This window comes from Myripristis murdjan, chromosome 14 (assembly GCF_902150065.1).
Source record: "Myripristis murdjan chromosome 14, fMyrMur1.1, whole genome shotgun sequence".
NCBI lineage: Eukaryota > Metazoa > Chordata > Actinopteri > Holocentriformes > Holocentridae > Myripristis > Myripristis murdjan.
In genome coordinates, this window is record NC_043993.1 from 31459379 (window position 1) to 31480190 (window position 20812).

Genomic DNA, 20812 nt, shown 5'->3' on the forward strand with positions numbered 1-20812 from the left:
GCTCCGTTGCTGCGGCAGAGCCATTTTTTAAGCTTTAAGGTATAGCTACCATACCAACACAAGACAAATCTCACATTTTAGTTTTTGTTTGTAAATGTTAAAACTCAAATTACTGTAGTTCATGAACTCTTAGAGCAATGATTTCCCCTGAAATGTTCTCCACAGTGTCAGATCCATATTGTGTATCTGTTGGTTGCAGCACTTCATTGAAGCTACATCAAACCCAAGATGCCATTAACTTTTGGCTGCAGCGTTACATCAAATAGTGCATAATTTTACACACATTTCCCCCGGAGTTCAGCAGGACATGTTCGGGGTCTCCACTAGATTTTAAAATGAAGTTCTGTGGGTTTGAACAAACCTCAGCAATGCAGCAACCACAAATCCACCCATGGAGTGGCAGAGTTGAAGAGGCTCCATTCATTTTTGACAATTTCAAACTCACTTGAAAAAGTAAAGAAAGTTCAGGATGTTCATCTGATTCCTCCTGTTAGACTGCAGGCTATTTGGCTTTTGTTACGGCCGTGTATTTTGTTTTTTATCGTTTTTACGTTGGGGCGGGTTAAAGGGAAGGAGCGGGGTCAGCCTGTCGTGTCGTTGGCTGTAATTCCTTTTGTGTAGGTGAATCACGAGCCCCGTTCGCTGCTCGCGTTCAAGTTCAAGGTTCAGAGATTCGACTGTCTTCGTTCCAGTGGCCGATTGGTTTCGCGCAACATGGAAACACAAGACTGACAGGTCCAACAAACCGCAGCCATCGATAAAAGCCATTGATGCAAAGTTTCAGGCGAGTGGCATCTGATAAATCGTTGTCATCATCATCATGACCTCCCTCTCACCTACTGTACCAACATGTACCGTAGGAGATCCAAGGCAGCAGAGATAAAAGAGTTACTACTTGTTTTTCTTGGCAGCAGTGAGACAGACTGACCAGAGGGCTGGCCCTTAAACACAGTGTGTGCGGGGTAGACACAGAGATGAAGGTTTCTGCATTATTTACCACATCTGTTGTGCTTGTCACTGAGGCTGCTTGTGGGTCCATATGAGAAATAAAGTCGGCAGGAATGATACAGCTGAGGAAAAAAGTACAGTCATTCAGTTTCAATTTCGGAGGCGCATGACTGCAAATGTCCAAGTCCATGAATATTTACGATCATCATGTTTCTGTCTGACGACGCACAGTAAAAGTTGATGGGGATTCTGCTCCATTACCTCGCTTTAGCCTCATTCACTCATCGTCGAGTACTACTCCTAAAGAAATGGTGTGCCACCTTTCCTGTCCTTATCCTGACGCTCCACTGATCTTATGCAGAGAGCCGGGGCACCAGACAAATGACTTTTGGAACAGATTCTGCATGTGCAGTGTCTTCACGCTGGCAGGAGACACGGCCTTTTTATGAAGTGTGGAACCGTCAAAAAAGGCGATTGACATAAACCTGCCCCCTTTGTAATTTTCCAGGAAATGTTGATCAGTGTCATACCAGCACTTACATCCGCACATAATCCACAGCATCTATATGGCACCTACACATTCAGTGGCCACTTTATCAGGTCCACCTGTACAGTCTAATGCAGTTCAATGCAACCGCTCTGCCATAAACTTTTAACAAAGTTTATAATGTTCAGTTTTTGTGTAAATTTAATTCTGTGTTTACTATGGAGGTTGTAGTTTGCAGAAGTCTTGTACTGGAGTACATTATATTGAGAGGTGTTTCTAATTTTTTGTCCTCCCTATTTACATACAATGAGGGGGGGACAGAATATTGGAAACAGCTCTCAATAAAATACAGTCCAGTGCAACAGCAGCACTAAGTATGAGCTCAATGCCAAATGTAGAATTGAATGAACACCTCTATCACTGTGACAAAAAGAAAACTTGAGCATTATAGGCAGCAGAAAAGGAAACTTTATGTCAAAACAGTTGGATTAGATTGGATTGGATTAGATTGTACAGGTGCACCTAATAATGTGGCCACTGGGTGTGTATTTACAAGGAGAATAGTCCATTCTGCTTCAATTAAATACAGTTTTATTGACACGATGGATGGATATACTTTCTCATAGAGCAGTGGTTCTCAATCTGGGGGTCAAGACCCCCTAGTTGATTACGGGATAATTTGGGTGGTGTTGCAAAATGATTAAGACACAGGTGAAACAAAAAATATATATATTATTATTAGTTATTGATGTAATTATCATGTTTTACTCTGTTTTCTTGTGAAATACTGTGCAGCTTTAAAAGACAAGGCCTCCTCTGACACTTAGGCAAATGAAATGACCTGAAACAGTCATCATGTTTCAGGTGGACTGTTTCTCTGCAATGTGCTGCCTTTGACAGCGGGTCGCAAGCCGGCACTGTTTTGTTTCAAGGGGTCACGAGCCAAAAAGATCGAGAACCACTGTGATAGAGGTATGCATTTTCCCAAAACAGTTTGATCCATGTGACCATGCATGTGACCATGCACTACACAGTTAATTCATTCTTTAGACAGTTTAAAACATGACTCATATTGTTTGAAACACACCACCATCTAGTGGCAGAGAATGAACAAAGCAGCAAATAACCTGGGAATGAAAGTACAAGCCGTGGTCAGATACATTCCGTAAATGATAATATAACCAAATTCATTAAAAAAAAAAAAAAAAAAAACACACAATAATGTAAAAATATGCTAAAAGCAAACAAAAGCAACTGATTTGCTTCTTTTTAATTCAATGGATTCCCATTTGTTTTCTTGCTCCTGTGGTCTGGATCGTAAAAATGTATCAGTGCAGTAAAAATGACATAAAAACATACTGTCAAGACATCCCTGTTATGCCTTACAGCTCTCTGAATCTGGATTTAAAAAAAAAAAAAAAAAAAAAAAAAAAAACAGACTGATAGGTGAATTTATAAGTGCACATCGCCATCTAGTGGTGCAAAATGTAACAGCAGCCACTCATCGGAGGGTATTTAGTCAGTATGAGAAGCAAATGATGTGGGTGAGTTATCCTTTAAAGTCAACATAACACAACATTATGAAACATGTGGGTGAATATATATTACAGTGGTGAGACGGTGAACAAATATAATCACTGTGGACTATGGAAACATTATTGCACAGTATCATTTGGTTTGAGTGCTGCAGCATTAAAATCACTGAGTTTAGATCTGAAGTTAGTGTTGTATGCTAAATCCTTATGTTGTGTTCACTGGCGCTCAGTTGATGATGATCAAATGATGAGGACAGAAGAACAGCATTACTCAAAGTTTTAATGATGGATCCTGTGCGGGGAAACTCAGCATCCATCAAAGTTTTATAGCTGGCAGCTTGTTCTCTGCTCAGGAATAAATGGCTCTGGTTATGAATTAAAATTAAGACAAAGGAATAATTACCACATATTTAGGGAAACTAAGCAAACAAACAAATCTTTTGAAATCTCACAGATATTTAATATCTCTCAACATGGCATTCCCCCCAGGTGAGTACAGTCTACAGGCTGTTACTGCATGAGCTCTTAATGAATTAGTATTAGTATTTTAGTATTTTTTTAGTGCTTTCCTAGTAGTATTACTATTATGTACAGGAGCTCAGACACATGTAACTGTGTGGAATACATGCATCGAGTGTGAATTAGTTTACAACAGTTATTTATGTGGAATGATTATAGAGCTATGCACTGCACAAAAGAAAAGTGTGACATGCTGTTCATTTTTTACTTCAGCTTGAGGGCTTGTCAACTTTGACTCATCAAACAGAAGATAATTTACTATTTAATATACCCCTCAAGAGATGAAAGAACTCATCTTTGAGCTGCATAAATTTAACTTTATATCTCTATTTTCACTAGTCACGTCAGTTTTCTACAGTATAGGCACAAAGGTAGGCATTTATAAGGTAGCCTAAGAATGTGGCATAAGAGATAAGAGGAGGCTGATGTGCAGCGAGTGTGCCTGTGGCTGTAACATTAGCAAGCAACTGGAATCCATTGTTGATGTTGAGTTTTTAATTGTAGCAAAGTGCTGCTCTGTGAACTACCTGCATGCCGGATTTTCTCCAAGACACCAGAGGTTTGTCAGAGATCATGTAGTGAATGATATCATATTTACTGACACTGAGTTCAGCATTTACATAGCAGCTTGCATGAAGGTCATGCCCATTAAAATATTATATAAGGCGTCTGAAGTAGCTTTTTATGGCTACATTGTGTGAATACTTCTAGAAAAAAGGGAATCTACACCCTTAGCGTTCCATTGTTATGATGTTTCTCTTAACATGAGATGGTGGAACTTATAATGCTCTACAGAAATAAAAAATAACATAGGAATTACATAAGATCGAGTTACTGTTTTTGGGGGGCTATACAGGGAAAGGGTTGGGGAAATTTGATGGTGTTGTGGGTTGGGGATGTGTATCTGTGTGTGTGTGTGTGTGTGTGTGTGTGTGTGTATGTGTGTGTGTGTGTGTGTGGTCTAGGTATTGCTAATGTTGTGGGGACATAAATCTGTTTACACAGTCATGTTGTGGGGACTCGCCTCCCTTATGGGGACAAAAAGCAAGTCCCCTTAGTGAAAAAAATTAATTTTAGGGTGAAGACCTGATTTAAAGCTAAGATAACTTTAGGGTTAGGTTAAGGTTAGGGTTAGGGTTAGGGTTAGGGTTAGGTAGGTAGTGGTTAGGGTTAATGTCAGGATAAATCTCCAGGAAATGAATGTAAGTCAATGTAATGTCCTCTGAAGTGATGGAAACACGACTGTGTGTGTGTGTGTGTGTGTGTGTGTGTGTGTGTGTGTGTGTTAACACTGGTGATTGTGTACTCAGGTTCTGCTCTAGAAGAAACAGAAAAATTTGGAGCTCTTTTTGGTTGTGGACTAATTTTGTTTCTCCTTTGCCTCTGTGTTCTCCTCCTGGGTCGCAGTCAGAGATCCAAAAAGTCGTCTCATGATCCTCCAGAACAGGGACTTTTTAGCGATCCTGTCCCACATGCTTTCCTCTCTCTTGGCCCACTTTCTCCTCCAAGGCCTGCTCAAACTCTTCTGTGGCCTTGAGGAGGGAGGTCTTCTCCTGCCACTGGACAAGCTTGCTCTTCAGGTGTTTTATTTCCTTGTTGAGGCTGGCCCTCTTCTTGTTGTCAGCATCAGCTTTCTCCAGCTGAACCTGCTGTTCAGTCAGGAAACTTGTCCTGCATCTTCTGGGTCTTGCTCCTCACCTTCTGCAGGGCACCCTCCAGCTTTTTTGGGGACCCTTGTTCTTGAAGGCTGAGGATTTCTGCCTCAGAGCTGGCTGCACCTGTGGTGTTCATGGCCTTCTCTTTGAGGACTGCCTCTTTAAGCTCCTTCATTTGTTGATTTGTTGTTGCTTCCATCTCTTCTTCTCACGCCTTCATCTTCATGATCTGCTGGTCTACAGCATCAGGAGCTTTCTGCAGCTCAAGCTGGAGCTCTTCAGTGGTTTTCTCTGCAAGACCGTCCATTGTGGATGTCATCATTCTGCACTGTCTGTAGGGTTTCTGCTGGAGCTCGGGGCTGCTGGGGGGAGGGGGAGGGAAGGGGAATGTCCTCCCCTGCCACCCCCTCCTATGGGCACCACCCCCAGGCTCAAGTGTGCTGCTGCACGGTGGGTTTTGGGTTGGGGCCCTCCAGCTGTGTCTGCTGGAGGTGCTGGCTGTTTTTCTTGAAAGAAATTAGGTTGAGTTGATAGAAATTAGTTGAGCCTGTCAGTGTGAGCAGTTTTCTAGACTGAAAATCCATTTACAGGCACAGCTCAAAAGTGTTTTAGTTGGGGGACACAGACAGTATTGCTCTACTTCTTCTTCTTCTTCTTCTTTCTTTTTCTTATCATTTTATTATACTGTTTATATACACCACAAAAAATGAAGTGCAAAACTTTCTCCTTTTTTTTGCACGGACAGAGCGACTTTTCATTGTAACCACTGTGTCCTTGTCAGTCAAAACAAGGAAACAAAAGAAAAGCTTTTTATTCACTATAGTAATATAGCCTATGTAATTGGCTATTTTTTATAACTATTTTTTTAACTGCAGTCCAATATTTTTTACCAGGCACATAACCTAATAAATTGGGTCAGGCGAGCAACCTCTAAAGTTAAAACAGCTGTGTCAAGCTAAGCAGATCAAGGCAAAACGCACTGAAAAACCTCAGGACTTTAATGACCTTATCACCAAAAGCACATCAAAGTACTGATTAGATACAATATGAAACAGAACTGGGAAATGAGCATTTCCTGAAGAAAATGAATGTGATTTGTGTCAGCTGACGAGCTGATTAGTCTGGTTTTGCATTGATGTGTTTATCATTGATGAGAGTGTGCATAGTTCATCAACATGTCATACTGAGCACTGATAAAACTGAATGGAGTTTCTAGTGTATAGAGCTGCTGACTTACAAATGCAATGGGAGTGAATGGGGCACCACCTTTCATCATTATGAGTGTGTCTGTTTGATCAACATGTCATACTGATCATTCTGAAATTTGTATTGAGTTTCTACTGCATGATGAACGTATGAAGTTCATGTATGCTATTATAAACACAATAGAAGTGGATGAAGCTCCATTGCCCATTGTGTATTTTATAACTCAAACACCATACATGACATCAATATGAGAGTGTGGATGTTAGGCTGATATGCCATACTGAACATTTAAAATTTTCAATGGAATTTCTACTATAAACACTTGTTGTACAATCAATGGAATCGTCGAATGCTGTATATTATGTTGTTGTATTATAAAAACAATGGGAGTGGATGAGGCTTCAATGACTTCCATATATTTTGTAAATTATAAACCATACATGTCATCAATATGAAAGCATGCATGTTTGATCAGCATGTCATACTGAGCATATCTATATATCTATCTATCTATATGCATAGGTGGAGAGGAACCAGACAGGCAGCAGTGCACAGCTCCATGCACAGTACCTATATAATTAACTAGATATATAATTAAACTTTAATAACTCAAAAAATATGAGGAGTATCAATAACAAAAAACATGGCATAAATCTACCCCTCCTCTATGCTTGAAGGTGAGGTGATTGTATTGTAGCTTAGCTTCCTACATTTCTCTGTTGGGGAGCTGCAGTGTAGTGAAGCTTCATTTAATGTACACTAGCTGGTGGCTTTGCTCACTACCAAAGAGCCTGCCCAACACTGCTAATTATAGTTGAAAAATGGATTCTTAAAAAGATCACCTTACAGGAAAAATATGATCTCAAGTAAGAATTTTACAATGATAGCGAAAGCCATGTTGCTTCTTGTAGCTAGCTTGATTCTGGCAGTTAAAACTGCTGGTGATGCTGTCACTTCATATGGCTAACGCAGACGCTACTGTACAGTACCTGGTTAAAGAGTAACAATGTGGCAGTGCGAGGATTCAGGCGGGCAGTGCTGTTTTTCACCAGGGGAAATGTCCACATCAATTCATGGAATATGTAAATAGATGGAGATGTTTGAGAGCCATGCATATTCACCCACAGTTGGCAGGCAGGTATTTTCCTACAGCCAGGCGTCGCACTGGGAGAGCATCGTTTTCGTTTGGCACTGCTGTCTGGTGATTTAGCACGATAGCTAGCTAACTAACGGAAATTGTGCATGTTTATTTTTTGTGCTTTGAAGTAGCGTTAACCGGCAACGGTAGTCTCCCCCCCTCTTCATATTTACTGAATTGTCCTAACCCGCCTCATGGGGGGTAAAAACGCATCACTGCATAAGTCAAAGCCACCAGACACAAACTCTGTAATGACCGGTTGTTGTTAGCTGACATGAACCAAAACGTTGTCTGAAGAAGCCGTTTCTTTGTGGAGTGAAATTCCATCCTTCTAACGGGCGAATTTGCCATTTTTCAAGTGTGGTGTATCGTTTATCATCTATTTTTGCATGTACCCAGGTAACAGAAACTTCAGGTAGGGACTTCCATGTACCAAACCAGGATAATTCATTCGGACAGATGAGAGGAGTGGAGACCTAGGATCGCAGCAACAAACTGGTTTTCTGTAATTTTGCGTGGAGCAGAGACTCATTACTCAGGCGAACCCTCGGACCTGTCAGCACCCCTTCATATGGAGCACCAAAGCACCTGCAACCCACTTCTGAGGGGACTATGAGGACTTTACGATTTGTGCACGAGTTGGGCACCCATAGGCATCCAGCTGTGTGTTAAACAGGATTTATGTTTGTGAAATGCCCTTTGGACCCGCAGTGAATCAGTTCTGACCAGGCAGTGCTGTGGGCTGCCGGCTCCTGAAGAGACCAGAGGATGCATAGGTGGAGTGGACCCAGACTGGCAGCCATGCGCAGCTCCGTGCACAATACCTGCCGTTCCATGTTGAATTGATTAATTTCCAAACTTTTTAACCTCAAAGATCCCAAAAATAGATATGCATGAGACCACAAAGGCCACATCTGATAGAGTTTGTCCCAAAGAACCCAACCTGGAGAGATAATTCTTGTTTGACATGCCTCGGTGCTTCAGTGTGTCCCATCAGTGAAGACAGCCCACACCCTTGATCAAAACAGTCGCTCCTGTACATTCTTTTCTTGGGTTGACTTCTAGGTGGTGAAATAATAGTGGGGGTGAACTATTCCTCATTCCAACAAGGTGGAAAGCTTCTCAAGGACCCCATGTGGTTCATGGACCCCGGTTTGGGAACCACTGCTTTAAGTTTCCCTCTCTCCCTCCCTGTCAGCAGACTGATCAAAGGACTACCTGTTTTACTGAAATCCTTGTTTTTTTGTGCAGTCCCATGAGAACAAACTCTTTCACCATGCACTGAAGACTGAACGGGTAGCCTTAGTACGAATTGAGTTTCCACAGAGTCAGTCATGCCAGTTAGAAAAAAAGGTGAGTTTTAACCACAGGTAACGATTTGAGGTGATTGTTTTATCATCTACGACTGGATTCTGCATACTGTAATATCACTACCTTTCTCAGATATTTAGCACTCCTGTACCCTTGCTAGCAGCAATATTTAACCAGGCCTCATTTACCAGTCTGGTATAACATAATAATTATAGGCCATTCTAGAGCTTAGATTAGTATTAAATCAAATTAAGGTTACCGATTTCAGCCTCTGGACTTGATCCATTTGTAATGTATGGGAGGCCAAATTTTAAGGCTCATTGACTTGAGTGACAGTGACAGTGATTTGAGTTCGTTTGGAAGTTTGGTAATGCTGAAATTAATTTCCCTTTAAAAGCAAGAGCAGACATGCTGTGAAGGCACAATGTTGGTCATCCTTTTTATTGTCAGTGAGGCAGCTCCAAAAAAGGACATCAGGGATTAGCCTTGGTTCCCTAGTATCTGGCTTTAGGAGAGAGCTGATAATGTTCACAAATACTTACTGACATGTCCAAGTACACAGGAATGAATGAATCATTTCTGGGTAGTGCTTCCCTCCCAGGTCCAGGTGTTGAAAGTCTGTTTTGGTTTTGATTAACCTTTTTGTTCCCACCATCCTCAGACTCTATAAATCGAACTGTTCTCCTTTCTGAAATGGTGCGAGCAATACCTGGGACTCTTTGTATTGCAGTGTAACTATCAAGGTAATGGACTGTAAACACACCTAAACTCAATCATATCATCTTATAACTCACTTATATAAACTTTCATCAAAACTTTTACAATCAAAATTGATAGGACAGATCATAGTAGGAAATATTAACCCTCTGATGCATGAATTATGAAAGCCTGAGTCCAGATTTTTTTCTTATGTGTTTTTACTCTTCTTAGGGCATGAACACTTTTGTGAGTCTCCATACTTCTTTAAGGATGCAGGACTGGTATTACCATGGCATGTCATGATATAAGTATTAATATGTTTTCAGCAACAAGAACTGACAGTCTCTGCATAAACCTCAATGGGGGGGGGGGGGGGGGGGGGGGGGGGGGGCAGCAGAGAGCATTCTAACAGCTGATATGCAATTCCACCATAGAAACCATTGCATTTAGGAGAAAATGACTTTAAAACACCTGTCCACTGTAGTCACCGCTATGCGCCAAAGGGTTAAATTAATGTAGAGCTTGGTTTCACTTTTTTTTTCTTTTTAGATATAAACCATAATTGATTTTTTGTCCATGTTGTTGCTGGTTTTCTTTACATTTATCAGCACCTGCAGGTCACATTTAACTAATCTTTTATTAATCACTGAATCTCTGAGTGATTTCTTTGCCTCGTCGATCATCACCCAGCAGCACTGGTTAATCTGATCTTAAAAGTTCAACCAGTGTCATTTTTTATGCCTTCAAATTCTTTTCTGCTGTCAATTAATTTGATAACTAGTCACTCGGTTCTTGTAAGAGCTGCTCTACATAGCAGTCATATCAGCTACAGAAACATGTAATGGATAAAATGTGTGAGATTTTCAAGTCCCCTAGAATATCCAGGTATAAATACTGTTTTATTTGACCCCTCCTTGCAGACACAGCAAGGGCCTTGGGGCTTTTGGAGGAGTACTCCTTAAAACTGAGGAAGCCTGAGGAACAGCAGCTCAAAACTGCCATTCAGAGAGTGATGGTGATCTTCAAAAGCAACCTATTTGAAGCTCTTCTTGGTAAGTCACACTTCTGACAAGCTATCTGTACTCTTTCAAGTTCATACAGTCATACATTTCAAAGCCATTTAAAATACTAGCACTATTGCACATTATAACTGTATTGACAAGTCTGCTATAATCCCCCCCAACATTATAAAGTAATGATACATGCTTCCACCATGGGATGATGTGTGAAGTAAATTATTTTAATTACTAATTACAATACAATGAAAGTATGGATCATACCCTGCCTGCAGTCTCCATCTATTGCAGCAGCAATTTGAACAAAGTTAAGGCCTCAGAGGTCAGCAAGTGCATGTGGAGGAATCATTGTTCATTGTCAAATCTGTCAACCTGTGTTTCACTTTCCTAGAGCAGCACATTTTCAGGCTCCAGGCTTTCTTTGTGAAATTATGTTATTTTTAACTCTGCCGATTTAGCATTACTTGCTTCAGAGTGCCGTCGGTATTGTTAACATGCTCCATGTCGTGTGCTCCACCCTTGTTTAGTGTCTTTTGCACTCAAAAATAAGAGTGTTCATGACTTATGGATTTATTATGGATTTACTGGAAGTTGCTTTGAAGACAAACACTAAATCTAAAATGAACATGGACCTGCCCAGGACTCAAAAATGACTCTCTAAACTCTATTTGGTCATTATTTTAACTCTTTTAACTTAACTTAACTTTTTTACACGCACATTTTATCAATATATTTATTATCCATTATCACTGTGTGCTTTTATGTATTTTCACTTCTGTGTCCCATGATTTTGTGTTTGTGTTGTTTTTCTCTCCATTGTCATGTATTTCTTTTTCCTTGCTGCTGTTTGTGACATTTTAAATTTCCCCTCGGGGATTAATAAAGTAATCTATCTATCTATCTATCTATCTATGAGGCCTTGGGGTCCCTGATTTCCCACAATTACCAAACTGGACAACTGGACAAAAAATAATTTTGCTACAATGGAGTCTCCACTTTTGGAGACCATGGAAGACCCCACTATCTTCACTTTTTTGGGGGAAAAAAGTACATGGTCTCCATTCCACTCATATGATCTTACAACATAATGACACAAAAAATAACCATTCAAATAATAAAAAACACTCCTTTTTTACAGTTTTCATGGTGAGGTGGAATTCACTTTGTCAGAATGGGATTTGAGCAACGCACAGATAAATTAATACGCCTCAAAAGCCAGGGTAAAGTCTCAGTATTACTAATCATACTTATAGTGGATAAACAGTTTGATAGGGCAGTGATTACTTCCTGCACCTCCTCCTGGTTCCTCTAGGTGTCAGCACAGATCTCACCACCATCTCCATCATGGTCACTGGATAAGAGTCTGACACGAGGACAGATGAGAGTAGCCTTGCGGTTCCTACCACAGTTAACCCACAGTGAGCAGATGAGTTATCTCTCTTTACAACCTCTGTCCTCTCTGTTTCATTATTATGGAAACTTAATATTATCCTACTACATCCACAGGTAATAGAATGTCCCAGATGGAGACTGGTGAGGTACAGATCTGAGTGAAAGACTGCAAAAACCTTCCACCAGTCAGAGGAGTTATCATCGACCCATTTGTGAAATGGTGCAATATCCTGCATACAGTATTACTTTTCTATTTTTACATGAATGTAGCATACAGACAATGTGTTTTTCGTAGTGAGTCAGTGGCTGCTATTTAGGCAATGCATTTTCCACTTGTTTTGGAAAATGCTTAAAAAATGAAAAAGTCATATCATGATGATGAATGTATAAGGTCACTTAAAAATACTATTTTGACTGTACTCATTAGTATGAAATACTGTCAGATGAAGATACCTACAGTAGATACAAGCTGCACACTGTAGGTAATGCACTTGAAACAAATCACTTATGCTCTAAACTACAATATTAGCACCAGTTACACAGGGCAGAAACTGATGTTTGGTATTTTAAATGCCTGTAATTATTTTCTGAGCAAACAAAAATTTAATTCATCTGCTACTGATGTTCAAAAAAGCCTAAGAATAAAACGCTAGAGACTAAAAGACTGAATCACTGTTATTTTCTTTCTTTTCTTTTTATTACTATCATTATTATTATTTTAACTTTTGGCATGAAAATGGTCACACACTAAATATTTGCACAAAATAACCATCTGTAGCTTCAACCCATGAATAAGTCTCTTCAAAAACAACATCAGCAGGGTTAAATCTATAAATCAGCGTGTCACTGAAAGCTGATTTATAGGTCCGACCCTGTCACTGAAAACCACAGGACACAAAATCACCTTGGACATGATGGCGGCTCCTTCCTTTATTTACTCCACAGCTAAACAGAACCGTCCTCACCCTGCCTTAACTGTGCAAGGACAGCGCGGAACAAGTCCTGAGATGACTTTTTAAAGTGCTTTTGAAGGTATTCAAGTGGTACCAACTGATAAAACAAATGAGAGATTTTGGCTGGAGGATGCATCATCACCCGCAGGGCTCTCAGAAAACAAGGTGCAGCGCTGCAGTTTTTGTCAGTGCGTGAGATTTTATTTTCTCATGTCCAGCACCTTACTGCAGAAATAATATACCCTTCTATTCCATAATTCTGTAATATGTTGACACTTCTTGAAGAACTCTTGGGTCTAAAAAAAAAACCCTACAATCTCATGTAATTATGTAACTAATGTAGAGTGGCAGCAACTCCACTTCAATTTCGGAGTTTGATTGTGGAGGAGAGAGAGAGACGTCCTATTTTCCACGTCTAAATAAAACCACTCAATCACTGATAGTTTATACTCAACAGAGCTGACAATGGTGGAACTTAAAATTCTCTGCAGAAACCAACCAGTATACAGTGTACACAATAGAGTTGTTGTTTATTTTATGCTGGGGCAAGCAGGCAGCCAGGAGCAGCCTGGTTGTCTGCAGGAGTAGGCATAGTCTGAACTTTCCTAAGCCTGACGTGACTTTTTAAAGTCAGCCGGAAGAGGGAGAGGCACTGTGTGGTAGCTTGCCTGTGGTAACTGTGTACTGTAAGTCTGTTCGTCATAACACGTGAACAGAGCTCCGGGTGCTGAGTTCAGCTAACAGATGAACGCTAATGTGAATGCAAATGTTATAACCCTGGTCTAACATTACAAAGTCACTGACACTCAAACAAACAAATGCAGCCTTGATGTGGAAACCGCTCTGAAGTTATCCTGTTTAACAGCAAAGTACCCCTCTTATGAAGGACTTACTCAGCAAATCCAGACTGAGGCCGGGAACTGTGTTTGACGACAGTCCTGAGTGGGTCATCTGTGAAGCAAATATCCAAGCTCGCCCCGAGATGAGCTGAGGGACCTCTGTGTGGTTTCTCCATGGGAAGCCCAGGTCGCCGTGTCTGTCACTGTTTGGACATCCAATCAAGACGTCCCATCCGGTCATGCTTCAAAAATAATTCCAAAATGGAGGTTGTGCCAGTGTCCGGACATTACCTGTCCATCAGCTGGATGTCCTTCCTGGACACCGAAGCAATGACAAAATATGTCTGTGCCACAAATGGGCAAATTCAGCTTTTCTGCTAAAGCTTATTTTATTTTTACACAGTTTATCCAGAAAAAAAAAAGGAAAATAATACAGCTAGGTACAAGTCTCAGAGTTTCCTCGAATGGAATCAGTAATCCTCTGTATTTAAGCGTACTCCGCCAACTCCTACACCACAGCCGCATTTGGTTTAAAGCAGCCATACTGTCACCTGTATTGTCATAATCACCAGCATAATTATATTTAGAGGCCATGCCCAGCAAACAAAGAAAAGGAAACACACATTTAGTTTGAATCAAATTCATAAAAACTGATTTTTAACATGCCAGCTTTTTCTCATAGCCTCAGGCATATCTGATACGATGGTCATATCACGTGTGTACAGTCTGTATCACAGGATCAAAGACAGCTTGGATAAAGACTTGGCTCTTACAAACAACACAGGCAATGAGACAGGAATATAATTTACATGTAGGCTACACAGACATAGATGGCATAAATGTGTTTTTTTAATATATTTATATACATATATACACTACTCACAAAAAGTTAGGGATATTCGGCTTTCAGGTGAAATTTCAGGATGAACCTAAAATGCATTATAACCTTTACAGGTGAACTTAATGTGACCTTCTGTAAACTTTTGAATGCACATGTCCAACTGTTCAATGTTTCAGTACTTTTTGCACAAGTTGCTGTTCTCAAACAAGGAGTTTAACGGCAAAATTCACATCAGGTGTTTGATGCTCCAGCTCATCGAGGTCGTATCATTAGGGAACGGCTGCTGGAGACTGGGGTACCTCAAATGGAGTGGCCTGCACTTTCTCAGACCTGAATCCCATAGAAAACCTATGGGATCAGCTGAGTCGCCGTGTAGAGGCTCGGAGCTCTGTACCCCAGAACCTCAATGTCCTGAGGGCCGCCCTTCAAGAAGAGTGGGATGCCATGCCTCAGCAGACAATAAGTCGACTTGTGAACAGCATGAGACATCGTTGTCAAGCTGTAATTGATGCTCAAGGGCACATGACAAGTTGTTGACACTGACATTTTTTGTTGTGGTATACCCACCACTGTTGTTGGCTTTTGTTTCAAGAAATTGTTTGAGATGAGGAAATCACCAGTGTATGCTTCTACTTAAATGCCCTACTTTCATGATATAATATCACTGTAGTGTGAACTTTTTATATTTTCCATAAATTTCACCCAAAAGCCAAATATCCTTAACTTTTTGTGAGTATATCTGGCATCGAGTTACTGTCAGCTGAGTTTCAACAGTAAAGCCTGAGAGTAATAGTTCAGTAGCAGCCGCCTCACAGAATGAATTTGTAATACTGTGACACAGCACTATTTGGCACAAGGTGTAGTGATATAAAGACCAAGGTAATAAGGCTGTGATTACCTTACCTTAGTAAATGAATACTTTAATCAATATTTTTTCAATTTTTTTCAAATCACTAATTTTCTCACCTCCTTAGTCCTCTGACAGACCTCCCATTGTTCCCTTCAAAACAATCCCCCTGCGATATTCTAGCTTCTGATTTGTCCATTTTTTCAATGAGAGTCAGTGATATTGCCTTCTAGCCTCTGACTGGTCTGCCACACTGAATGACGCCCACAGTTCACACTGCACGATTTTAGGCCTGATTTTCCACTCGCCGACGTTTTTTGGAGCTCGTCGACAAAAGCCCCGATCTCCGAGGCATCACTCAGCGCTCGCAAATCAAAATGTGTGAAGTGCTGGAAGACACGAGCCGAGAGGTTTGCCGAAGCGTCGCCGGCACATCCCAGATATCTAGCAGGCCAAATATCTGGATCTGACAGCGACAACCGACAGCCAATGAGCCAAAGAGAGCACAAGACACAGGGCTCCTCTGCTGTCATCGGCGACAGCTCTTTGAACCCATCCATTTCTGTTTCTCACAGACACACACACACACACACACACACACTCACACAGACAGAGAGAGAGAGAGAGAGAAACACAAATGCAACAACCCCACCTCTCTCTCTTTGTATTCGGGGGGCACAATAATACAGTTTCTATAGGACACTGGCATACACACAGGCTTTTCAGTATTTGTGACCTTGTAATATGAGCTGGCAGCCGCCTGTGTTTTCACTGTAAAAATATTTATTTAGCTCGTTTGTGGAGGTTCTCAGTCATCCAGGTCATGGTTATCCACATGGAGTTGAATCGAGGTCGACTGGATTTGTTTGTAGATTCTCAAAGACGTTTCACTTCTCATCCAAGAAGCCTCTTCAGCTCCGACAGACTGGTGGGGAGTCCCAGCTATTTAGCCAGTGTGAGATCATTATCCAGGTCGTTAGTGCTCCTCCAGACAGAACAGACAATTTGTCGCCTGTGTATCCAAATCCATTCTCACACACAGTCATTTCCCATGTCACTTCTCGCAGGTGTTTTCATGACAAAACGTAGTTTGGAGACCCGGCAGAGGTCTTCATTGGAGAAAAATCTTGTAATGTGTGACTCCCCGTGGCTGCTCGATCACGTCGCGTCAAAACCACAACGACTACAGATTCCCGATTCAAGACAGCAAATTCTGCAGTGTGAACGCAACTGTGATTGGGCGACTTTGACGGTCGTGTAGTGTGAACTTGACCTAACTGGAATTCATGCATCTTTTTCATGTCTTGATGTTGATCGGGAAATTTCGCTGACCTAAAAATTGCACCTGTGGCTGCTGCAGTGGCAAATATTGTTTTTTTAGATGGAAGAATGATAGGTAATAGAATGTGACAGATGTTGCAGAGCATAGTCCAAGCAAGTCAATGAGAAAGCCTTTGAGTCCTCTGCAGGCAGCCGTTGTAGCATGAATCCCTGATCTGGTTTGCAGTGTCTCTCATTCGCCCTTAGAGATCCCAACAAAATTGCATTCTTTTGCTTGACCCAGAGGTGCGTTGTGTCCACGCATCAGGATTACAGCTGTTCTTCTGTTTTGTTCCACGATATGCATCACCATCCCTTCCTGAATTTGTGAGGTATATTATCTTGTCACCCCAGAGGCTGTGGGAGGTTCTGGGACACTGAGATGGAAGGCCTCTTGGTTTCCGCCTCTTGGCTCCACTTGCTGCCAAATGGGCCTTCTGAGCATGACCAGACTACAAAGACTTCTAAGTGCTGGGTTTAGTCAGCAGTCGATGCTCACACGAGTGCTCACTTGAACAGCTCTCAGAGGCCGCCATGGACACTATGATAGAAATATGGGGCTAGGCACCTGTTTCCCTCATTGATTGCTGTGATAAAGGCGGATTTTTCTTGGCTGATCTGCACACACTTCAGACTCATCTTAGTAAAACACATACACCAAGGCTTTCTAGGGGTGAGGTGGGATGGTGTGCATGATTGGAGTGAAACTATGTGGTCTTCCTTACATCTCTACACCAAATTGCTGTGGTAGAACGGTGCTGTTGCAAAGAAAAGAAACAATGCATTGACTTTGCAACTCAGTAAATCACGGAGCTGCTTCTTGGTGTGTAGATGTACAGGGCACCAACACAGACCTGGTTCAATGCTTATGTGACTGTTACTGTCATACTGTGCCCCAAATACTAGCTCAACCCCTCATTCGCTTTCATTGATAATCAAGTGAAGGCTGAACGAAAAGTGCAATTCCTGGTTGCAAAGTAGTGTTGTCTCTTTGCATTTGTGCAGACTTCATCTGTGAATTCAAGGAGTCTCTAACTGTGGCAGCATACGTCCTCCAGTATAAGTACTTTGCAATCTTGCTTTCTTGTTTGTGTACTCTCACAGAGTACACAGATAACTCAGCATACCTTCATCAAGATTGCAGGTGGAGGTTATGGCCGTGTTTGTGATAACTGCCGCCGTCTTCCAGAAATGTCATCGGACAGGCCCTTTGGGACCATCAGAGGAGAAACTGGGTCAATGCTGCCTTGACCCATGAGCAACCTCCCCACCAGGTTTCATGATGTGGATGTGTGTTAAGCCCCACCCCTTTTCAGCAGAGTGTTTTTTGTCATAGCTCAAGCACCTTTTACCTTTTTACTCACTGTAGGTAGAGAATATTGACAGAGGAGGCTGTTACCATAGAAATTCAATTTAATGCAAAGGGGACATTGTGTTATTGATTTGTAATTATAATACACATAGACCTAAAATGCCATTTGTCTGAGTGTATGCGCATGAAAGTCGACTTTGTAAAACCGAAAGACACATCAAACAAAGGATATACTGTCCTGTTGACCTATGACTGACCTGCTCACCATGCGCCGTGATGTTATGTGGGTATTTTCAGAAACTCCCAACCTTATTTGAGCTAAGCCGCGCCCACTAGACACAACAAACATGTCATCGTGCGCATCTATCTATGGATTCAACAAGCTGGTTTTGATTTGGTGCCTTTAAGTGACATCACCCATGGTAACGTCTGGCAATCGGCATCTGACCGCCCCGGGGAGAAGGACCCCTCCCACCCGCTGAGCTTCATTTTCCAGCCACTCTCATCAGATCTGAAAGCCCTATCTCTCCAGTGAGGCGGTCGATCAAAGCAGTAATCAGGGAGCACAGAAGACAGACTGTTCAGGGAAGGGTTTTTTTTTTCTTTTTTTTTATTATTTCAGTGATTCTCTCTGGAAAGTTGAAGCACATCACTCATATAAACAGGATTATGGGGCGCTGTAAATTTATGTTATTATGCAAATGCATTTAATTGGACTATTGTCTTTACACAGTATTGCCAAAATTGGCTACAAAAATAGCTGTTGGCTGCCTATGTAGTTATAAAACATATATATATTGTTGTTTATTCACGCCTTGCAGTTTGCACCTCCTGGAAAAAAGAATCAGCTTCCCCCTGGGAGGCATCCATCCTGGCTGATCTCTCCAACATCTACTGATAATATTATCCTCCTGACCCTGCTTTTGCTGTCTCAAAATAACACCACACCACAGAGAGTGATGTAAAAAAAAATAAAAATAAAATCTACCTACATGAACTATACTTTAAATTGAACTGTTCTCCATTCAAAGTGTGAATTTGCCGACTGATATATTGGACTTTTGGATTCACAGTGCAAACTTTTAGCTACAAAACACGTTGGTTATGCAGGTGTATTTGAGCAGCTATTACACATACCAGACAATCAGCCTCTTACGATAACTCCAACGACAACTTGTGTCTTGCCATGATGTTTTAAATGTTATGATCATGAAATAACTTATTTGATTTAAAGTCGAAAAAGTTTGTTTTGTTCCCTTTGCTGTAAAATTGCTCACCATCCCCTACAGCAACAGTATAGATGTTTCCTTATGACATCAGACTTTAGTGTAAATCATAAAAAATTAGGATCCAATCTGCATGTGGCCCTTCAGCCCTTCTGCAGTGGCTCCCTGTAGCTTTTCTATTTAGTTTTTGTTGCACAGAGGACACTTTTCTTATCTTGGAGCTTGAGGTGACACTGTGACACTGAAATAAGAAAATGTTTTAATGTTTCAGCGACAAAAAAAAAAAGAAAAAAGAAAAAAAAAAGAAAAGTTTTGGAGGAAAATAGTTTAGTCCTGTGTGGACAGATTCATTTGCTTTCACTGCCAACGACGCTGGCTTACCTGTATGCTTGAAATGTGGCATCATAATTAAATACAAACTGGCCCATTTTTTATGTTTACTCTTTGCCGCTATTTATTTATTTGTTTTATTTATTTCAAAGTGTGCTCCTTTTTATTTTATTCATTTCCACAAATATGCAGAGACTCAAATAGGCCTGCGTAGTTCTGTTAAATGTATTTCAAAGTAGGCCTCCATATGCCATTTTTTTTCTCCTCTTCATAAGAGTTCAGTGTTTTCCTTTGTTATAACAGATAAAAATAGCAATAAAATGTCAACAGTTTTCTCTATTGTTGTTCTATAATTTCATAAACGCAACATGCAACTTTATAAGCCGTGTCATCAAATATGTTTTATGTTTTTATATGAATTTTATTTGGTGTAAGAGGGGATAAAATGGTTCTTTTGACTGTAAAGGTTGCTGACCTCTGTCCTAAGCTGTATTTACGACACGCAGGAGCGACCACTTTCGCGGTAGAACTGTCAAACTGGCCCCTCCCAACGGCAGACAAGTTGACCAATCACAGGACCCGCAAATTTGACGCAGCTGGACTGTTGACCAATCCGGGCGCTTCGAATTCTATGTATGGAGCCGATGGGATCCGAGATGAGCAGCTCCCCTTGGCCCCGCCCACAGGACACCGAGCCACATAGCAAAATTTACAAATATGTGAGTGAATTGCTAAGAGATATTCCCTTGGTTTTTGGACTTTATGCAATTGCATAGCCTCCTGAAAGATGCAAAATAAGGCACGGTGACCCTTTCCCTGTGATATAGACTTACACAATGGTTTATAAACTGTTTTGGGAGAAAAAGGTACATTTTCTAGACCTGTACGTACCATTCTCCCTTATGTATGCGTACCGTACCAAACCGCATTAAGAAATAATGATAGTTTAATGTTGCCTTGCTCACTGGAGCGATGTATGCCTGCTTGAACGTGACTTAAAATGTTCATAAGAAAGACTGGACACCACTCTTCAAGTCGGCGTACAAGTGTTACACTAAAGAGCAATTTATTTCTATGAAATATTGACTTTGATATTTGGTCCGGCACATTTTCCTTTAGAAATATAACACCGCGAATGGCTGTAGCTCGCAGTGTGAACCAAGTCTAAAAGCTGACATTTATTGAAATGACGCCCTGTTTTGTGGGTTATATTCATGCCGAATTAAAGAGTGGCTACT

The 20812-nt window shown here is 41.0% G+C and overlaps 1 long non-coding RNA gene across 1 annotated transcript; it reads left to right on the plus strand.

Annotated features, from left to right (window-relative positions):
- The first annotated feature begins 11710 nt into the window (after positions 1-11710).
- LOC115371905 (uncharacterized) lies at positions 11711-12116 on the plus strand. Its single transcript, XR_003929404.1, has 3 exons — positions 11711-11734; positions 11827-11932; positions 12021-12116. It is a non-coding gene; the product is annotated as an uncharacterized LOC115371905 (long non-coding RNA).
- The last annotated feature ends 8696 nt before the right edge of the window (positions 12117-20812 follow it).